This window comes from Falco naumanni, chromosome 16 (genome assembly GCF_017639655.2).
Source record: "Falco naumanni isolate bFalNau1 chromosome 16, bFalNau1.pat, whole genome shotgun sequence".
Lineage (NCBI taxonomy): Eukaryota > Metazoa > Chordata > Aves > Falconiformes > Falconidae > Falco > Falco naumanni.
The window spans coordinates 5,410,615-5,431,628 of NC_054069.1; the positions used below are offsets into that span (position 1 = coordinate 5,410,615).

Consider the following 21,014-nt stretch of genomic DNA (forward strand, 5'->3'; position numbering starts at 1 on the left):
CCCTCAGCTCAGACCCCCCCGCTGGCATCTTTGACGCAGCCAGTTTTAACTCAGGCTTCCAGTGGCCTGTTCAGGTTCATTTCTTCCACCTCAGAGGTGTTGCGACTGGAGTATATTAAAGTGCCACAATGGCTTAGTTTGATTCAAGACAAGCACATACAAGATTTAAGCAGACTGTATTTTATCCTACTATCTTGGCAAGCAAAGTACATCACTTAGCAGGGACGCGCACGGTGGACAGTTTGCAAACATGGGTAGCAGTTTAGTACCACTGTTCCCATGTGGGGGAACGCATTAAGCCTGCTGCTAAAAGGGCTGCATTGCAGTCAAAGGAGAGCCCAGAGAATACCGCAGTCTGGGTAGCAGTCTGCTCTGGGGGAAAGCACCCATCTCCCACCGCACAGCCGCTGGCTGGCTGGTCACTCACTGCCACCGTGGTGCCCTGGAAACTATCAGATCCTCTCCTTAAATCAGCGGGAGCTCCACAAGCCTGGGCTGTAGCTACCATCCTACTTTGCAAATGTTTCCCCCCCCCCCCCCCAGCCAAGAACCTCGGAGCTTGCTTTTGCTTGGTTGCATGGGGCAGTCGTGGAGAGATCCAGGTTCAAATCCCTGATTAGCCCAGCTTGGATTGAGCTGAATTTCCCTTGGCCGTGCCTCGAGCATTGGGCTGTACAGTCAGCCACCAGCACCGAGCCCAGTGGAGGGCTTGGAGCGAAACGGCTCCACAAACCAATACACAGTTGTTTTAAAGTGCAAGCAAGCGATGCTCAAGTGGCTGGACAGAACCTGGTTCTTCCGAATTAGCACTTCAATCACAGAGGTATTAATTTACCAGGGAAAACAAGGGGTAGGGAAAACATGGGTTGGCCTTTGCCCTGAAAAGGGACATGTAAATGTCCCTCAACAAAAGCTTCATCAAATCCGTTTTTCCACACGTACAAAAACCCAACCTGTCAAAAATTTTCCAGCCAACTCTAGCAAACAGCCAGTTCCCCACCCAGACATGTCTCACCAGCGAGAGATCTGCCGCCTCCCATACAACAACCAGTGCCAGAGATCATGGTGCCAGCATCTACAGAGCTGGGGACCCATCCTCCTCATGTGCACCTACCCTCCTCCAGTACCATGCAGAGGGTGCAATCAGCAGATATGGGGGCAAACTGCCTTTAGGAAATGCCAGGATCCAGCGGTGTGGAAGGAGGTTGTGGGGGATCAGGGCAAGCCGCAGCTAGTGAGGGTGGTAAGAGGGAGCTAGTCTTCTGGAAGGGTCTCCAGAGGCAACAGCAACAAACACCTACACCAGACACATCTGGTTCTACGGAAAGCAGGGTTTCCTGCAGTCAAGTACAGGGAACCAGCAGTAAACACCTTTTCACAGCCCAAGGATAAGTTACGTGAAGCTGGACGCCGTGCAGACTTTCAAGGAAACATCTCCCAGCTACGCAGATTTGTCCCTGTTTTTTCAGAAATGGAGAAAGCAGCCTCATCCAGACAAAATAAACCAGGGAGGAAGAGGAGGAATTATTCCAGCAAACACCAGCCTTCTGCTACATCCCTGTCCAGCTCTGAGAGCCAGAGAAATCCCGCTGGCCTAGCACTGCCAAAGCACACACTGCCCTCAGGAAAGAGCATCTGGCCTCATCCTTGCTGTCCCTGCAGTTGCTGTCAGTGCCTGAACAGAGGACACTGAGCGCTGGCATCCTCTGGATCCTCTAACAAAGCCAGAACATGCCCCTTGAGCATTCCTACAGGGCAGAGCCGTAAGGGGCAGCTCTGAAAAGCCCGAACACCTTGCCTAGGAAAGTGCTTTTGCTGCAAATGCACCATGGATGGAGAGGGGGTGGGAGGCAATGGCATGCCAAAAAAGCCTCTCAAGAGTCAATTCACAGCATCTGGCAAGCTGCCACAGTGGGCTGGCACCCATCAATTGCCCTGCTTGTTAAGGGCAGCTTCCTCCAAATATAGTGCTTTTACCTTAAGACACCTTTTCCCTGCCTCCTGCCAATCCAGACTCAAATTGTCAGCATCCTCCCCTAGGACAGGCTGACCCTCGGCTTTGTAGGATTGAGAACGGGCACCTTTGAGCTGGGGTGCTGCTCTGCTGTCTACCCCCTCCACACAGGGGAAAACGAACAGGCTCCAACGATTTATGCATTGGTCTCTTCAGCATCGATTCCTTTTAATTTGCTACAGAGCATTTAGCAGCTCCCTGGTCAATCATCTGTCACTGGTGCTCCAGCTGCCAAGGGCCAGCACAGCCCACTCGTGCCCCAGCAGAGACAGCCATCGGCTTTGCTCCACAGCCCTGCTGGGCTGGCAGCAGGGAGCTCCCAGGGACGGTGGGTGCCCTTTGCCGTGAGGAACCTTGCACCCATGTCCTCGCGGGGGTGGCTGAACACTGAGCTCCTTTTGCACCGTCGGCAGTTGTGGGCTGCAGATGTCAATCAGGTACCCAGCACGCAGTGGCCGTAATTGGTGTTCCCTTCCCTATACACGGTGTGCTCCACCTGCCCAAGGAAACGCAACCCCGGCGTGGATCCGAATCACAGATGTCGGTGGTTGGCTGGGGGGAGAATGCGGAGCCGCAGGCTGTGCCCTGCCCCCCCGTTGCACACCGAGCTGCCCATGGCACCCACAGCATCCCAGGCACTCTGCTCCGCAGCAAAGACACTTTCTCACTGTTAATCCCCGAAGCGATTTCAGTTTATTGATGACCCTGAGGAGCCTGACTGAAGGACGTCATAAGAATCCACTTGGGGCTGCTGGGAGCCCGATGAAATCTGGATCCCGATGAAGTATTGCAAGTGTGTTCCCTCTCAACACGCTAACGCAATTGAGGGCCCGGGTGCAGGGTGACGCCAGTTCTCAGTGTAACAAAGCCATGCCCCCACCTCAACCATCACATGTTAAAGCTGCAAAAGGTAAAATCTGTTTTCTCCCGCGAACATCATCAGATAGGAAATAGGTGGCTGCCTGTGAGTTTACACCACTTCACTTGGGCTGTGAAGTCACGGCTTCACAGCCCAAGACAAAGGGCTTGCCCTGCATCCAAAAAAATTTGCTATCAAAGCCAAACAATGATTTTTGTTGCTGTTTATGGCACAAGTGAGGCTAGCCAAAAATTAGTCTGGGGAAAATTACGCCCCTCCTCAAGGCGTTCACTCTAGCCCTGTCCCATCACAATGCCACTCTCCTTTTCCCATGGAAAATGTTCAAAACAAAACGTGGCTTTGTTCAGATTGTCAATTTTTAGGCTTCTGCTATCTTCTCCTCCACAGGGAAAACAAGGAGGAGGAACAAATTTAAGCACGAATTGATAAAAAAGACCAAACTATTTTCCACCTCAAGAAAGTATACTTCTTTTTTTCAAGTTTTGAAAAATCAGGCAAAAGACACAAATCACCAGCTTGAACGTAAGCACTCTGGCGGTTAAAATGCTTCTAAACCAAAGGTGTTTTGCCTAGTTTGGAGAGACTTTCCTTGGCAGAAATGTATTTTTCATGTGCTGAAAGCAGAAGGGCGATGCCACATGGTGAAAGATTTCGCATCCTCCGGCAGAGGGCAATGCTGTCAAGGCATGACAATATTAACAGGGCACCCATCTAATAAAAGAGCTTTAATAAATCCTGGAGCCACGTGTTATTAATATACTAGATTATTAAACAGAGGTTCTTTTTTTTAAATCAAGCTAATTGGCGTCAGCTCGCACACTTACCGTAGGAAACACTGATTTGATCTGCAAGATGGCTTACAGTCAGTTTTACCTTCTTCCTTTGGGGCTGATCAGCCCCGGCATCATTACTCCTCGGTTTTCCCACTCTGAGCAGCAGTGATTTAGAACATGTGAAACTAAAGAATTGCTTGAGTTGAATTTATATATATACCTGTCGCTGGAGTAAAAATATTGTCTGGATGTAAGAAAAACACACACCAAAAACCCAAACAAACATACCAAACACTTGTATTACAAAACAGCCAAGAAATAACAAACAAACACAGCCAAATCCTAAAACAAAAGCTTTACAAGGAAAATAAACACCTGTACTTCAGGATACAAAGTATATTCTCACTACTAGCTTTTCCCCTCGGGCAAAGCACCCCTTAAACTTAAACACAGGGTTCCTTTCACCTTTGCGATAGCAACTGGTTCTGATCCCTGCTGAAAACCGATGTAGGAGCGGCACGAGCCACAGCAGGTCCCTCCGCTTCGCCCACCTCGATGCACCGAGCAGCTGGACCACAGCCCCTGCGCCCCAACAAACCCTCCTGAATTCACATCCAGGCTCACGCCTAAGCTGGTTGTCTTCTGCAAAAAATGACCGCAGGCATGTGAGCGTGCCACTGTCACGCCCATTTTTCAGATGGGGAAACTGAGGCACGGGGTAATTACGGCTCTCCCTTGCAATCGCATGGCACAGCAGGCACTGGGGGTGCTGGGTGCCCCCCCCGCGGGGACACCGGTGGCTCCTGGTGCTCCATGCATACATCGCATGGCAGGAGACAGGCACAACAAGCCTCTGTCGAAGATTTTGGTGTTTGGCAGAAAAGGCTTGTAAAGCACGGGCTAAAAATAAAGGTAGTAATAAAAGCCTCTTGCTCGTTAATTACTCTGTAAGCCATTACTGCCTAAAAACCCCATAACTTTAATGGGGGCTATTATAAGTGTAGTAGCAAAACTGTGGAGCTAATTACTGTTTAGTTATTAAGCAGAACGTAGCCAGAACTGAGTAATGAGGGTGCAGACTTGCTTGTTCTTCGAGGGTTTAATCAGGGGTGCTAATTTCAACCTCAGATTCTCCCGACTGCCTAGAGAAAAGGACAGAGGGTTTACAGCCCAGCCCCCTCCCGAAAGCTGCAACCGCCGCGACGGGCAACGCACCATCCTTGAGCTACAGCTCATCTGTACAACGTGAAGCTTGAACTGCAAGTCGGGAAAGGGAGTGAGAATGATTCAGAAATGTTTCAGACCACCGTTACCAATCTGCCAGCTAGAGGAGAACCGGATTCATCCTCAGGAATCAAAAATGAGCTAATGCAGACTGGGTCTGTGATGGTAGGTGAGGGTTTGCATCAACTCTTCACCCAGCATTTGTGTCCTTCTTTTAAAAAATGAGAATAATTCCTGTGGCCAAAAAACAGAGAAATAACGTGGTGGTTGGTTGTTTTTGTGGGTTTTTTCGTTGTTGTTGTGGGTTTTTTTCCATCTCCGCTTCTTTCTTTCTTTCTTTTGTTTTCTTAAACACAAAAAATAGAAAATTCAGGAATATTGGAAAAGCCTGGAAAGGAAGCTTAGTTTTAGGAGGCTGTTCTTCCACTCGATACTTTTGTCCAGCTTCACCTGCAAACCCTAGGTCTGTCACTACACTTGCCTTGGCCACACACGCAGGGGCCACCTTGCATTTTGCAAGCTGTTAGAAAAACGGAGGCGCAGAGACTGCAGAATTTCCCCAACCTTGCAACAGTTGAGGCAAAACCTGACCTACTCTACCCTTCCAGCCCTGAGCCCTGTTGCAACAAATGGGATCAAGAACACAGATTATCTCACGGGAAAAAAATAATATTAACCAAGCTTCTCAGAACAACACTTAAAATTTAAAGCAAGCATGAGCAAAGTGGATCAAGGGAGCTCAACACAAGCACAATTAGCTTCTGTAACTTATTGCCACAGGATACTAAGAAGAACAAGAACTTAACAGGATTCGAAAAAGGATTAGTTGTGTATGTGAATAAATTGCATATCCAGAATTAGAATGAACCACCCACCAGTTTGGAAAACATATAAAACCCTTGAGTTTCAGAGCTTCAGCCAAATTTTAACAAGCATCAGAAAGTTGTTCAACTTCCTTTAAGGTTGCTTCTGGGTGAATGCTGAATGAGCGCTGGGAAAAAAGTGCTCCAACAATTAGCTCATTTAAGGGCCTCTCCATCAAGTTGCCTCCAACTGGTGGCACGACACCTTAATTATCTCCTTCGTACAGCTCAGGCCACACCAGCATTGTCAGAAACAACCATATTTCCAGACACTCTATTTCCACCTCTGTGGTCTGCATTGCACTGCATATTTTGTGCACCGCTGACTTCTATAGATTTTTAAAAGTGACATTAACAAAGGCTGACCCAATTTCAACGTGATTGGACTAAATTCCACAGCTCCATAATAGGCTTTGCATATGCTTTGTCCAAAGGGTTTGAAGACACATGCTTCCATGTGGTGCTTCATGGAAGAGAGGCAGCAGCCCGTACGGAGTGAGTCCCACCTTTCCAACCAGCAGGCCGGCGAAGGCCACTGTTTCGGGATGTGCAAGACTGAATCACTGAGCCAAACATGGCAAGCTAACGCCAGGCTCCCTGTGGACTTGCCTTTCTCCACCCAAGGAAGTCTAATAAGTCAAATGTGTGACGTACCCGGGTGATGAAGGAAGGGGCACGGCTGTCAGAAGAAAGACTGTGACGCCTGCTAACGCTGTAGTAAGGATTACCTCCCCACCATGTGGTTCACAGCTTTTGTTGTTAGTGGTTGAGAGAAGCCTCAGGCTTTTATATACTGTCTGGATTAAGGGTGTAAGGATTCTGTAGGTGCACCTAGAACCCTGGGCTGGTGGCATATGCTTGGGGCTGCCTCCCATTACACTGGCACCCGGGAAGGTTCACAAGTATGGCCATCAAACATGAAGGGCTGTGCCCAGCAAGACACAAACCCTAATTTTATCTCCCAGCTGGCTCTGCAGTATGTTCCCGTTCCCAGACCCGGAGATGAGACTGCTCACCTCCCACATGCTGTTGCCTCTTGACTGGCTGGGGAGATGAGGCTGGGGGAGCGCAGCAGAGCCCACCTCCCCGCTCGGCTGCAGGCAGGGCACGTAGCAGGTGGCACACACCTTTCAGCATCAGCTGGAAGGTAGCTCATCAGCTCTGGACCCGAGACCTGGCTTCATAGCCGTCAGTACGTACTTTTAATTACTGAGTTCTTCCCTACCCTGGAAAAAAAATATTAATCCTGCTCTAGAGTTATTAATAACCTGATTATAATGCATAAAAAAGGGGGAAAAAGAAGCCTTGCTGAGCTAGTGAGTGAGCTAGCCCTCTGCCCCTGCAGCACGCCACCACTGGGCACCCTGAACACCTTAAAAAGGGATTTAGCTTTTAAAAGTGTATTTTTTCTCTTTTGCAATAGCAAACGTCAAGTATCTTAAACATGTGTTTTTGAAGGCTGAGGAAAAAAATATGCAGGCACCCAAATTCTCCGTTACTTTTGAAAACACCAGCTGTGGTAAGCACAAGTGTCTGAAGGTGCCACTGAAGTAAAAACTGCTTTGCAGGAGCTGTTGTCAGAGTTGTTTGACGGCATGCACAATGCCCAGGCTTCAAGGTGCTTGGGACAGGCAGCGAGGAGCACCCACTGCTGTGGGAGCACAAGGGTGCTGTTCCTGCTTAGGGGAGGCAGAGTGCTGCTAGCACGCTGCAAATTCACACGCGGCTTCTCCTCCGCACTCCTCCCCACAACGCCACTTCCAACACGTGCTGCTCATGAGGCAGCTGTGCAAGCCTGGAATTAGTGCCTTTGTATTTCAGAGGCACTAAGAGCAGCCATGCAGGTAATTCAGGCTGAAGAGCTTCTGAGCTATACATTCACATAAAATTGTCGGCCTTATTGCAAACCACCTTTTCACTGCAGACAAGCCTGCACCAGGGTCAGGGTTCCCAGGTCAGCTGCTGCACCCTACTCAAGTAGCCGGTTCAAGAGTCTTTGTCAGCTGCTGCCCTAGCAACAAACACTCCAGCATCATAGCATACCCCAAGGCTGCAGAAATATATTTATATCGTAGCATCAGTGCTTGGCAGGACACAGTCACAGAAGTGTTTCTTGCAGGTTTTCTCTTCTATGGCCTTGCGGGACAGATCTAGCAAAGACGCAGCACGGCACTCATTGCTCTCAGTTCCCTGGTTAGCAGTCGGTCAAGAAATCATAGCCAAAACCATTACACCAACCTACGGAGAAAATCCCCAGCTTCCATCCCCGTTAGAGGGCTTCTTTAAAGAGATGAGGCTCAAATCCTAAGCCCCACTCAGTGCTGTGTGGTCAAACAGGGCACAGAGAGTCCGACAGCCCGTGACCTCTGCAAAAGTCACTAATGGGACTGAGGGATTAACATCGATTCTTTCATGCTACAGCGTGGAAAGGGAAGGGGGGTGGGTGGATCAGGAATGATAAAGCAAATGCCCAACTATAATTCAGCAGCTTACAACACAATCAATCGCTGCTTGCAGTTCTGCAGTCCATTAGTACAGCCACAAACCTACACAACCTTCTCCTTGAAAACAGGAAGGTCATTTTAAAATTATCTCCCTTCGATTTCTGGTCCCTTCCAGGGTCTCCTAACCCTACTGTGCCTGCTGAAAGGAAGCGCACAGGGTCGCCGGTGGGGTACTCGTCCTTCTTCCTTCACCTCCTTTTGCCACAGTGAACACGGAGGCTCTTGCCTGCCGAGGAACCTTTGACGTGTCAGAATAACACGGCCTGTCTTCCATTTGAGAGGCATTTGGAAGGAAATGATTTCTTTTCTTCTACTAGCATAAAAATCCCGTATGCCAACCCAATAAACCCAGGGCTATTCCAGCATTGCCCGAGGAGGTGAGATTTGGCTCCTGGTTTGTCTCTTAGTGGGAAAGGCACGGGCTAAATCTACCAGTTTGTCCAGCTTCCAATCTAAGCCTGGTTCGGACTCTGGCTTTCCCCGTGGCTTAGATTTTTTGGCTCACCTGCACCTCAGCTTGCTCTAGAGGTGAGATGAAAATAGCTGCCTGCTTTTGGACAGGAATCACAAGGCTCAAGTAGCTCACAGGCTAAATACAGAAATGGCACAGGCACTGATGCCTGAGGTGCTGGCAAAGCACGCTCACACCAACCTGGCGGCCTGGTGTGCATGCCTGGGGAAGGTCATTTCTCCTAATTTTAGAATCACCCAAGGGCCAAACCCAGCCCAGATCTTTTCCATATGAATAAGAAGCGGAGAAGCCAAGCAAAAGCTGGAGACAGAATTAAGCCAGCACTTTCACAGCCCAACTCACAAAAGCAGTGAACAAGCAGCTCACACAGGGAAACAGGCACCTACAAGTGCCTCTCCCTGCTGCCCAGCTCCCCCACCTGTGCCACTCACCAGCCCCTGCCACTTCCAAGACCATCTTCACCACTTGCAGAAGCTTGACCGGCTTGGCCAAGCACCATCCTGCCACCAAACTAGTTGGGACGTAAGGAAATATTCCCTCTGGCCCGCAGAGTGTCTCAGCGCCAGGGAACTCTAAGCCACAGGTGGCCGAAAGCATGCACGCGTTATCTGTCACAAAGAGAGACACAGGCACGACTGACAGACGGACAGACTACCCTGCAGGGTTTGACTTGCAAGGTGAGGAGCGAGACAAGTCCTTGGGGAGCTCTGAGAACCCGGAGGGTTTTGTAATGGCTGCTCTAAGAATATTGTAATCACGCAGTAATTATGGCGCGTCTCAAATCAACCAGGTAAATTACGTCGTTATTATTACGACTGTCACCAACCTTGCCTGGCAGGGACAGAGGGGCAGGCCATCCCTTGCCCACGGAGGGAACAGAGTTACGTTAGGTTATCAACAGAGCTACGGCACAGACCCATCACCCTCCCTTCAGGCCCGTTCAACCACGCGGTGACAGCCTGGTAGCTTCCTCAAGTGACTAGGACCACATCTGTACTTTCCTAGGCTGTATTTCAATGTCCAACACTTAATTAGTCAGGTTGACTTTACCTTCTTTTAATTAAACAAATATCTTCAAGCACAAGAGCAGCCCTTGTCATTTGATTGGAACTGTCAAGTCTTTCAAATGTCATTCCTGCGGATGACTAATCTTTAAAAACAAGACTTACTAAACTCTTTGACTATGTTGATAATGAGCCAGAATAGTAGCGATGGTCAAGACAGAGAGGGAGAAATCAGCGCTGCCGGGACTCAGAAGGACTCAGAGCTGCAGGCGGCTCTAAAGCCTTTTTGCAGCTCGAGGGACTAGGGTGTCCTGGCAAATGCAGAATGCAGGCTACGAAAATGAGGGATGCAGCACGTGTGTGAGGACATCTTGACACACTTGCTCCTTCGAGTTGCTGTCAGGTTGACAAAAAAGAGAAGAATTTCCTCTTTCAGGCTCTCTGTGGTGATTTTCTCAGCGCAGACTGAAGACCTCGTTTCATTCTGCCTCCTCTGCAGGCTCCCTTTTGAACAGGTTTCCCCGGACTCCCTGATCCTCCACCTTCCCACCTCCACCCCATGTAACGCCGCTTTGGGAAGCATCCCAAGACCTACAAGCTGAAAGTGCGCCATAGCGTTAGCGGCTGAGGAGTGCGTGTGCTGATCCCAACCTGAATGCAAACACTCGCCTATCCCACGACCCCTTTCCCCCGACAAACCGGGGTCTCAGCCCTGGATTTGCTGCACAGTTCACAGTTTGGTCTGTAACAAGAGTGATTCAGGCTGTTGGATGAGTTGTTACTCCAGCAGCCAGAGTCTCTTCCCATTAGAGCGGTACGGTACGAGGTGCCTGGGCGAGACAAAAAGCACTGCCAGGCAGAGCACCGAGCACGCGGGCAGGGATGAGAAACAATGTTGGCAGCATTATTAAAAAATAAATTGGAGGAAGAAAGGAGGTGTATGTGTGGGGTGACAGCTTCGGAGGATTGTAACAAATCCTTTGCCACCACAGGCTTCGCGGCTGTCAGATTTCCCAAAGCCAGGGGACGGGGCAGTGGCAGGGGGACAGCTCAGTGCCCCTGCTCCACAGGACGAAGCACCCCTCCCCCACACAGGTCCTTCTGGTGCAAACCCCAGAAGTATTCAGCAGCAACAGGTTTACTGTGTGCACTGTTTTCCTGACCCCAGCACCTCTTCGCACGATTACGGTGACAATAACTCCGGTATCCTCACAGTGCCATGGACAGTTACTCCTGCACAAAGGGCAGAAATTGGCAGCTCCCCCTCCTGCTGTCCTTTGGGCTTGATTTATAGAACGGCACCTTTTATTGCCATTTTTGCTTCTTCCTGAGGCTGGTCTGCCAGGCTGGAGGCAGAGATAGTATCTACACCTCCAGCATCCAGACAGCTCCACCTTGCTGCCAAGGGATTCATTTTAGAGTAATTTTATTCACAGTTATGCCTGCCAGGCCCCCTTCTCAATGCTCTTGGCTGAGCACTTGGAGAATTTCAGAGCTGAACTAATAACTTAGAGTAACTAACTCTGTCTAAAGCAGATGTGCCTTCAAACCGAGCCGCGCAAGGGTGGGCTGAACAGGGTGGCTTCAACAGGCTCTTCGAACTGTCTCCTGCCACACCTGAATCTCACCGCTCAGGCCAAGCTAACATCTTCTAGCTTCCCACCGCCCAAAGAGCCTACCACTGCAGGGACACCTCACGCACATGCAGGTAGAGTTGTCCTGGCCCCCACCCTTACCACTCAAATTCCACCCAATCTCGTCAATGCTCCTAATTCTAGCCTTTGCAATTTTTCCCCAGTAAAAATAATGCCAGAAATGAGCTCATCTAACCGACAAACAGAAACAAATACTTTCAAACCCTCACAGAAGGTCATTCCAGGAGCTGCACGCTCTCTGAAAATGAATATGTTAGAGTCACGCCTTGTGGATGTGTCACTATTATAAGAAAGACACTGGAAGAATTATTCATTAGTAGTGACTTCTGCAGCTCTAATCTCCATAACCAGCTGCCGTTCATCCGAGTGGATCACAGCCCATCTGAATAAACCTTTGAATGCCCATACAACCCCACGTCACCCAGCCAAAGTCAGCCTCTCCTGGGGCTTTACATCCCTGCAGCTACTGCAAGAGCTGAGGATAGGAAGGAGAGAATATTCCTGTACCTCACCGAGGCTGTAGGGAGCATGCAGACAGAGAGTGCCATAAACTGTCTGGCAGCCTTTCAAGGGTGGCAGGCTTGTGCCAGATTATACTTCTCTCTCCCAAATTAGAAGCAAAACGTGCCACTAGAAAGTCAGGTGAAAGCTGTCTCTCAAGGAAGCAAGAGGCTGCCTCTCAGTACCACTGCGTGAGGCAGCATCTTAAAACATCCTGCTAATCTAAGCACAGTTGTTGCCTCCCCCAAAAAGCCCCAGCTCTCAGCGTCCAGCCTTGCTTTGTGCTGTCCCAAACCTGCCTGCTTGCCCTGGCAGACACACATCACGGGTTGCTGACCCCCAGCAGAAACTGCGGTAGGATTTAGTCATAGCATCATTCTCCTCCCATTCACATATTCACACCGAGCCCTTCATGGAGGCAGATAAGTGGCATCATTACAAACACGTATCTTCCTCAGCCCCGGAGCCTGAGCTGGGCAGTGGTCTATACTGACTGGAGGAGACATGAAAAGACGAAACAGGCACCCCCCCCCCGTGTTAGTCATGCCTGTTCACCATCCAAACACCATCCCTACACAGTCCTGCCAGGCTTCCAGCATCCAGCACGCTCCCAGTCCAGAACAGGACTGCAGCTTGCTCCGTATGTCTCACTCCCTCCTTCAGAGACCCAGCCCACTCACAGATCTGCTTCTCAGCAACCATCATGTGCATCTATTATTCAGAAGGAGTATCAACTTATTCATGAATCAAAATAGGTTCCAGGTACTGCACTCAATCTCTAACAAAATTCCTCCTGCAAAGCTGCTCTTTTCTTAGCCTGGACTGAACCGAGAAGAGTGCGGCGCTGCTCTCACTTTGATCCCTCTGGAGGGCTTTACAGCTTTGTTACGGTGAGGGACAGGAGTTAACAACCTTGTCAGGCCGCTCCCTCATCATCTGGTTAATGTACCTCGTTAATGGCTACGGCACAATATCGCTCACCTCCTGTACACTCCACAAACTCCAACCTTTCCCTTAGGCTTGCAGTTACAGTCCCCCACAGGGACGGGGGGATGGCAGGGCAAGGAGGACATGGGAAGTGACGTGGTGCCCACAGGATCAGTGACTTATCTAGCATGCTGTCACAGGCCCCCGCAGAGTTATCCACACACCAGGAAGGCATCTAGCTACAGCAGGCATGCAGGGGCTCACACAAAATAGCAAAGTTATGCTTCCCTTCCATTCAGTCTGAATCTGAGTGTGGAAGTGCTGGACTGCTCAGGACTGTGTAACAGCTGCCTTGGGTTGGACGATGGCTCCTACATCCAACGAAACAGCATGAATGATTTTTTTCAGTGCTGCTCCTCATCTACACGTACAAAAAATCCTTCCAGAAGTGCTACTCCTTTGCTGACGACGTGCAAGGCTGGATGGGCAGGCACAGAGAGAGAGGAGGAAGCAGGAGGAAACGTGCAAGCTCAGTGTATCTCCTGTTGCACTGTGAGCCATTCTAAAAATAAGCAAAGCACATCAGTGCAGACTGCAAAAAAGGCCTCAAATACTGCACTGGAGTGCTCAAAAACACTCAAAAAAAAAAAAAAAAAAAAAGTTCAGCACTCTGAGGTGCTTCTGTGTGGGGATGGGCTGAGGGCCTTGGGACAGTGGTATTAATGCCTACCATAGGACTGCTGCGTCAATACAAGGGTGGCACTACGTTTTTGTGGTTGGATGGGGAAGACATGAGTTGAAGCTGGAAAAAGCTCACTTGGATGCACTAGCCAGAAGCACTGCAGGGCCACCAGTGTCTCAACAAAGCTCCAGGTTTACTCTCCGTCTCACCATCTGTGGGATTCAGATGGAATAATCATAGATGGTCACCTAGTCTGGTCCTGTGTGGCCGGAGCAATGTCACTCCCCAGCACCTGCTGGCTTTTGCTCATTCCCTGAGAAGGTGGATTCCCCCAAGGACCTTCCCATGCAGCCCCCAGTAAGCACAGTCCTGGCCCTCACAAGGCCACCTGCGTAAAGAGAAATGCATTGGAACACATTTCTTCTTTAGCTTCAGAAGCTGCTAAACAGATGGAAAAACAAAGGATGAAGTCTAAGGAGTTTAGCCAGAACACTTCAGCACCAAGGTGGTATTTATAGACAAGCCCAGGGGGAGGTAACCCAGGCACCCACTCCACTGTCACACTGTGTTTCTCTGCAAGAGGCCATGGTGTGCTGCTCCGAGGCAGTGTTACTTGTGCAGTTTGCTCAGCACCCACACACATATGCAATCGGAGCCACTCATTTGCAGCAGCACACAAAAGCATCTTAGTCTTTGCTTTGTGCCACCAGGACGAGAGGACAGGGCATGCAAAACTACAACTTATCAAAAGTGGGATCCCTCTCCCACTGATGGTGATAGGAGTTAGGCTTTTTATTCACTGAGAGCTGGAGTGGGCCCCAAATCATGCTGGCATTATGTTATGATAATGCTGGAAGTATTATAAATGCTTTGCATGCCAGACAAATCCTCAAGCAGGCTTCCAAATCCCCTCAAAATCCCCACTTGCGTCTCTACATTCATCCATTCATGAAATCCAGAGCGGAGCCTCAGCATCCATCCTTTTGCTCCTGGTCTCTTTCCAGCTGAATGGAAGGTGAGGCAGAGTCGAGGTATTTCTTCTGGATTAGCCTTCTTTTGTCTTTCAGGTGCCAAATCTGAGGAAGAAACTGCTACGGCATTTAAGAATGACATCCAGCAAGGCAGCTGAGACAAATCCCATGTCCCTTTTTCCCATCAGAAAGTGAAGTGTATCTCATTGTTGATGAACTCTGGCCCCCACAGCCACAGTGGGCTGTGGCACTGGAGAAACTGGGGCTCTGCCACCCACACAAACTAATGTGTGGCATTCAAGAGGCTGGAGGAGTGAGACCTTCCAGCTAGCCAGGAGGAGACCTTTGTGCTGCAGCTGCAGTTGTAGATAATCTGGCTCCAGATGAATCCCCACTCAGAACAGGTTAGATGAGAGCTGCGCTGGCCTTGCAGGGTCCACCTGCAAGGTGGGAGACACCCATCCCTGCTTCGGGCAGTGCCATAGGGGTAGATCCCCACAGCAGAGCTTCCTGGCTAGATTCTTTTTATCATTAACGGGAAGAATTCATTTGGCCTGTTTTAGCTGAATGCCTTCAGATGAGATGTGCTGCACCCTGGAAATGCCCGTTTCTCTTTCCTATACCGCTGAACATCTGCATCCTCAGTGCACTTAAGCAAAGGGGTTCCCACCTTTCTGGGGGGTAAGCAGACTTTGTTCTCCAAGCTACAGCTTTCAATTCCCTGTCCACTGGGCTTTGACAGGGTTCCCAGATGGCAGACAGTGCAGAAGAGCAAATTTTTCTGACAGCCCAGCCCACTGGTCTAGAGTGCACAGGGCAGGAATGGAAGGAGAGTCTGAACTCTACTTCCTACATCGCATTAGCAGGGCACCAGCTGTTGTAATTTCAGAGAGGATAACCAGTCTCCAGCAGACACTGTGGAAGGAACTCAGGGGTCAGCAGACATCTCTCTTTTGTGGGCTCTGCAGTGGATGCGTGTCTTTGCAACAGCCCGGAGCTGAACGGAGAGAATTCTCAATCATGACATGAAGATGTGAATCCCCTCCCCAGAGATTTCAGACAGGTTTTTTTAGTGCCTTTCTGATGACTGTCCCATTCTAATTGGCAGAATTTCTTCTTCGGGTTCCCAGTCTTTGCCAGGGGACTCCCTACGTGATCACAGGCCAATCACCTTTCTTTTGCTAGCATTTGGCTACCCTTCCATCAAAACCAAGCACGCAGCATATTCTCTGTCTATCCTGTTTACTTACATGCTATGCTCCAGTGCAGAGACTAGATGTTCACAGCACCAAGGACTCTGGAGTATGAAACCACGTCTCAAGAACTAACAATAAATAGCATTCCAGGGCAGCATACAGGCTGGAGCTGGGCCAACAGTGACCAGTGCAGTAACACACCGTTTGAAAGCTAATACATCACCTGTTCTCAAAGAACAGCACAAGAAGCGCAGGAAGCTTTGTACAAAAGCTTAGCTCTTGTCCCGTCTTTAGGAAAATAGCACAGAGCAAGGCAGGAGGGGAATTTTGAGCGCTTCCTATTTATTCTGCTGTCACTGCCAAGCATATCGCATTGTGTTCCCTATGGCTCATATAGGTAGGGTAGCTGGAGGGGTTTCTCAGGTACTGCTGCAGCTGGCAAGTTGCTTAAAGGCTCCGTGGTACTCGGGCAGGACAGGGCATTTCTCAGACAGAAACACAGATACGTGTGCATCTGCACACAGCTGCACACGGGGAAGAACACACACTTCTATACACCGGCCAGGATGGAAACCACAGATTCACAAAGCTGCCTGTGCAAGCGTGCTCCAGGCACAGCACAGGTAGCCATAAGGTAGCTCGCTGCACAGGAGTCATTTTATGAGCCTCTGAACCAATGTGCCTTGAAAAGTGTCACTTGGTACAATTAACATATCCGCAGATGGAGATGGTCAAGAACAGGAGGAGGAGTAAACTGGCTGAATCTGTGGGACAAAGCCATTAGCACTGCAAGGGGCAGGGATCTGCTCCCTAGCGCAGCGAATTGTTCTCAGTTATTTCCTCAGCCTCTCGCTGCCTTGGTTCCCTGGAGGCTTGGAGTTCCCATTAAAAAATGTAGGAGGATATATTCAATAGTGACTAATATGCTGTATTACTTAGAGCACTTGGGGGTGGTCCACGTGTCTAGATTGGGATACGAAGATTAATTATGGGCCACACCCTACGATCTCCACTCAGCAAAGCCCTTATTAACTTCTGAAGGTGAATCCATCCCTGATGTCAACTTGCCAACCCAAACACAAACAGCTGGGGCTCACAGGAGACAGAGGGAGAATCTACCCTTGCTCTTCAGACCTTGGGCTTGGCAAAAATCACTTTTCTTGCCACCAGAGAAGCAAAACACTGGTAGGTAACCAATTCAGGATCTCCACAAGCAAAGCATAAAAGACAACATGTCACAGAGAACAGGGACCCATGAAAAAGAGACTGCAGAGAGCCCTTCCAATGCCACTGCTTCACTTTGCCTTCAGGTGGGTTGAAGCCCCTCCAAATGCACCTTCAGCCCTAACCCCAAACAAGACTTACAGCTACAGCCCACCTAACTTTTCAAGGCTGCTGCATGCAATGGAGGGCTGTAGAAAAAGTGGAGGGTGAGAAAACCACAGAGAGCATCACCCACAGAGAAGGATGCTGACCAAGGCCTGCTGCATCCTCAGAAGTCAGAGATCTTGTTGTTAAGCCCTGGAAGCCAGGCAGCCTCTGGTGCTGCTGATCCTTGCAAGACAAAACGCAGTGATGCAAGAAAGGACCATATCCCTGTCTTCCTATGGATTCAAGGGTGTCCACTGGGTTTTGAGAAAAATCTGCTTTTGCATAACTTTTTTTTGGGGCTAGTAGAAATAAAGCAAGGGCAATAGAGAGCAAAAGCATTGCAAGAGGCAAGTCTCCAAGAAACACTAAAAAATGAATTGCAACATTTGCCCTAGCATCCCTTAAAAGACAGTTCTTTTCATTTCCCAAGGTTTCTGCTGTTGCAACGTGAGGGTGCTGGAAAAGATTAAAAGGGCAGATGCACGGTTTTCCTTTCAGAAGGTATTCTTTTGACACTGAGCAGCTAGCTTCGCGTAAGGGGAGAGCATGTGCTTCCACTTAGTTACTGGAAGATTTCTTGGTCAGCCACATCTCCTAGCTACAGCAATTGTTTGCCAGAAAGATGCAGCATTTGTGAGCACGCTAAAAGCCGACAAGGCCCTGCATGCTGGAGGCACACACTGTTCTTCTTGCCTCAGAAGGTGCACAGTTGCAAAGCAAAAGCCAGAAAGATGCAGAACAACGCTGCAGGTCAAGGGAGGAAAGAGCAAATCCAGGCATTGCTGTAGTTGACTGGAGCTCTGCGAGACGCTGCTGGGATGAGGACAAAGCCACAGGAGAACAGAATGTGTCTTTGCCCACATATGCATGTGGCAGGAGACCTTTACCGATGCCCTCTCACTCTGCTGTCCTAGGGAATCGAAACAACACGAGACTTGGGTCCCCTCTCCTGCATCTTCCTCTGGTCAGCCCTGCTTGGAGTGAGCCAGCTCTCATTAAATCCGCTGCTGCGTTGCTAACGACTAAGTTCACAGTACTCCAACAGAGAAGCTGACAGCGTTTCACTAGGAATGTCTGGGGTGCGTGTGTGTGTGTGCAGCGAGGGATTTATAACTCAGCTGCCTGAAATGGGAAAGTACTCAGAACCAACATCACGGATTTCATTTTTCTTCCTCTTTCACATGCCTATACATAATCAGCCAGGAAAATAAAACTATTGATCAGCTACCTTTCCATTCTAGTAGTGTGCACTGTCCTGCTGGCTTTGGCCATTTCCAGAGCTCTTGGCCCCTATTTCCCTCCCGGGAGAGAGATCTTTCTTTTTCACTGGCTAATTATTCAATTCTTTTACCAGAACATCTTCCATATTCCACAATACTTTAAAGCTGACACAGAAAACAGAGTTGGGTGCTACATACAGAAAGAAGATATTTTACCCTCCTTCCCTGAGTGCCTCCATTTTCCTACATCTTTTTGATCCTAACTGTCGGGTAAGCGAAGCAATCCCAGCTAATGTAACCTTCTAGCCAAATCTTTGTTGATTAATTTGCATTAGGGATCTCTGTACAGAGAAGAACTAATTACACGAACCAGGCAAGTAAGATGGATCTTGGGTGAGTTATGAGAATTACTCAAAAAACAAAAGAATGTTTTGAAGCTCCCCTGTACATTTACACAGCCCTTCTTCCATATTTATGTGCACACACAAACGCACCCAGCCCCACTCATTTACACAAGTTAAGGACACCTCGCTATAGATGCTCAGGGACACTAACAATTTAGACAAGTACGTACGGACCCATGCGACAGACTGCATAGTCTCTTCCAGTCCAGAACATTGGACCATAAGCTCCTTAGATGTGCATACAAGCTCTTACGTCAATTGATGGCACACTGGGGCTCATGACTTTCTGCACTGTGTGCACAAAACTGGGGACCTCTGACACGTCATTATATAAGCAACCAAAGCAAATGCTTCCTAGCCCCATGCCAAGACCCACCAAGAACCCCCCGAAAGCAAGAGGAGGAGAGGGTATCTGATGGAGAGCACAGAACAAATGGATATTGCAGCAGCAAGATCCTGCCAAAGATAGTGAGGGCTGCCCAGCCAAGACCCCTGCGTGCTGGGATTAACAGGTTATGGGCTCCACAGCTGTAAACATCAGGTTCTCCACGGTGCTTTCCCAAACGTCTGGGCCAAGCCACCTCCCAATACTATTTGAAGTTGCACCTTCTGGTCTGACTGAGAGAAATCAGGACTTTCAGGTCTGCGACCCAGGAATTGAGTCAGCAAGAGGCCCAGCAGGGAAAAGGAAAGCATCATTTGTGGGTAGTTCCATCGATCACCACAGACTTGCCCCCCCCCAATCACTATTTTTCATCTCCACCCACTCCCACAACACAACACAACACAGAGATCACTCCTCAGATGGCAAAGCATCGCTCAGCCATCTCCTATTCCTCCAAAAAGATAGCACTCTGAAAGCTTTTCTCTTTAAGCAGCCTCAAAGTTGGCTCTCGCCACTGCTGGCACGAATGAAAGGGATTTCAGTTCCCCCTCCTACTAAATCCCATCCCTTTCTGTTGCAAAGAAAAGACAGAGGATGACCACGGGAAGAGAAAAGCAACTCTCTCAGACGCCTCTCACCTCCCTCCCGTCTTTCTGCACGGATGCACCGACGGGCTGGAAGGGCGCTGGGCCATTGTAGTCCCCACGCAGCTTCCCCCAGAGCTGCACTCAAGCCCACGAGGGGAGCCCCAGAGCAGGTGCAGGTCTGGGGGGGCAAGGCTGGGAGCACAGTGCTCCTGTGGGCAAGGCACAAGTGTATTTCCCCACGACCCAGCCAGCCCTCCCCAGGCAAAGCAGCTTGGTGTCCTCAGGCACCCAGCCTGAAAAAGCGGGGGCAAAGTGATCTCCAGCACTGCGGCCCCCGGGACCCATTCTGCATTCTTTAAATACGCTGGGAGGGGTAGAAAAATCGCTTCGGAGTCTTTCCTGCTTCCTCCCACTCTCTGCCCGCTGCATACACACATGCACACACACACACACCCAGCCCTGTGCATAAAGGATCTCTGTCCTGCTCAGCTCAGCCATGCAACGCCGGCAAGAGGCAAGAGTTACCTTATTCCCATAGCCTGAACCGCCTTCTCTCTCCATCGTGGCTGGGAAGCTGCTCCCATTCACATCCCTGGGAACAGAGGCACGATTCAAAGCGGCTGTTCACCCACTGGAGTGGGCTCCCCCCAGCAACCTCCTCCTCCTCCTCCTCTCCTCCCTTTTTCCTCGTTTGTTGGGTCCAGATTTTTTTTTTTTTTATTATTATTATTATGTATGCTTTCTTAATCCAGGCAGCAACCAAGACACTCCTTCATTGTCTCTCTGCCTCCTCCTTTCACTCGCAAAGAAACAGCATTCCTCCTCCGCTGCCTCTGTGGACCTCCAGTTCCCCAGGTCTGCCTTTCTGCAGCGTGGCGTTAAGGGAAAGAAAGAGAGTGAAAGAGGGAGGGAGCGTGCAAACAGGGAGAGGGAGGAGGAGGAGGAGGAGGAGGAGGAGGCCAGCGGGGTGCGGGAGGAAGGAGCCAGAGCGTGGCTGGCTGCTTTGTATCCAAAGCAGCGCTGACAGCCCCTTCCCTCCCCCCCACCAGAGAAGGACCTGCGCTGCTAATGGTCTGTACCAATTTATTCCACTTAGGCAGGGGCACTTCTCCCTGCGATGGGAGGAAAAGCCAGGGAAGGCTCTGAGATGGCCCCTTAAGGAATTGGTTCCTGCTCTCCTCACTCCACGGCATCACCCACTGAGTTTGCAGCCACAGGCTAAGGGAGACGATCTCCCAGCTTAGCAGGCAAACGCAAAGTGTGAGGCTAGGAAGGGCTGGACGTGAAAGAAGGGTCTTGCTGGCGAGGAGGCTCAGCACCTCTCTGGGAGCAAGCAGTCACCATATGCTTAGGTGGGAGGCAAGGTTCCTCTCAGGAAGGC

At 49.8% G+C, this 21,014-nt stretch overlaps 1 protein-coding gene across 3 annotated transcripts in view; it reads right to left on the reverse strand.

The window, feature by feature from the left end:
- B3GAT1 (beta-1,3-glucuronyltransferase 1) overlaps nt 1-20,628 on the reverse strand; it is a 37,593-nt gene extending 16,965 nt beyond the window's left edge. For all 3 annotated transcript variants that reach the window (XM_040616310.1, XM_040616309.1, XM_040616311.1), the window contains exon 1: nt 20,159-20,628. The gene's annotated coding sequence lies outside the window, so the exon portion shown is untranslated. The remainder of the gene's footprint in view (nt 1-20,158) is intronic.
- Nucleotides 20,629-21,014: the final 386 nt, after the last annotated feature.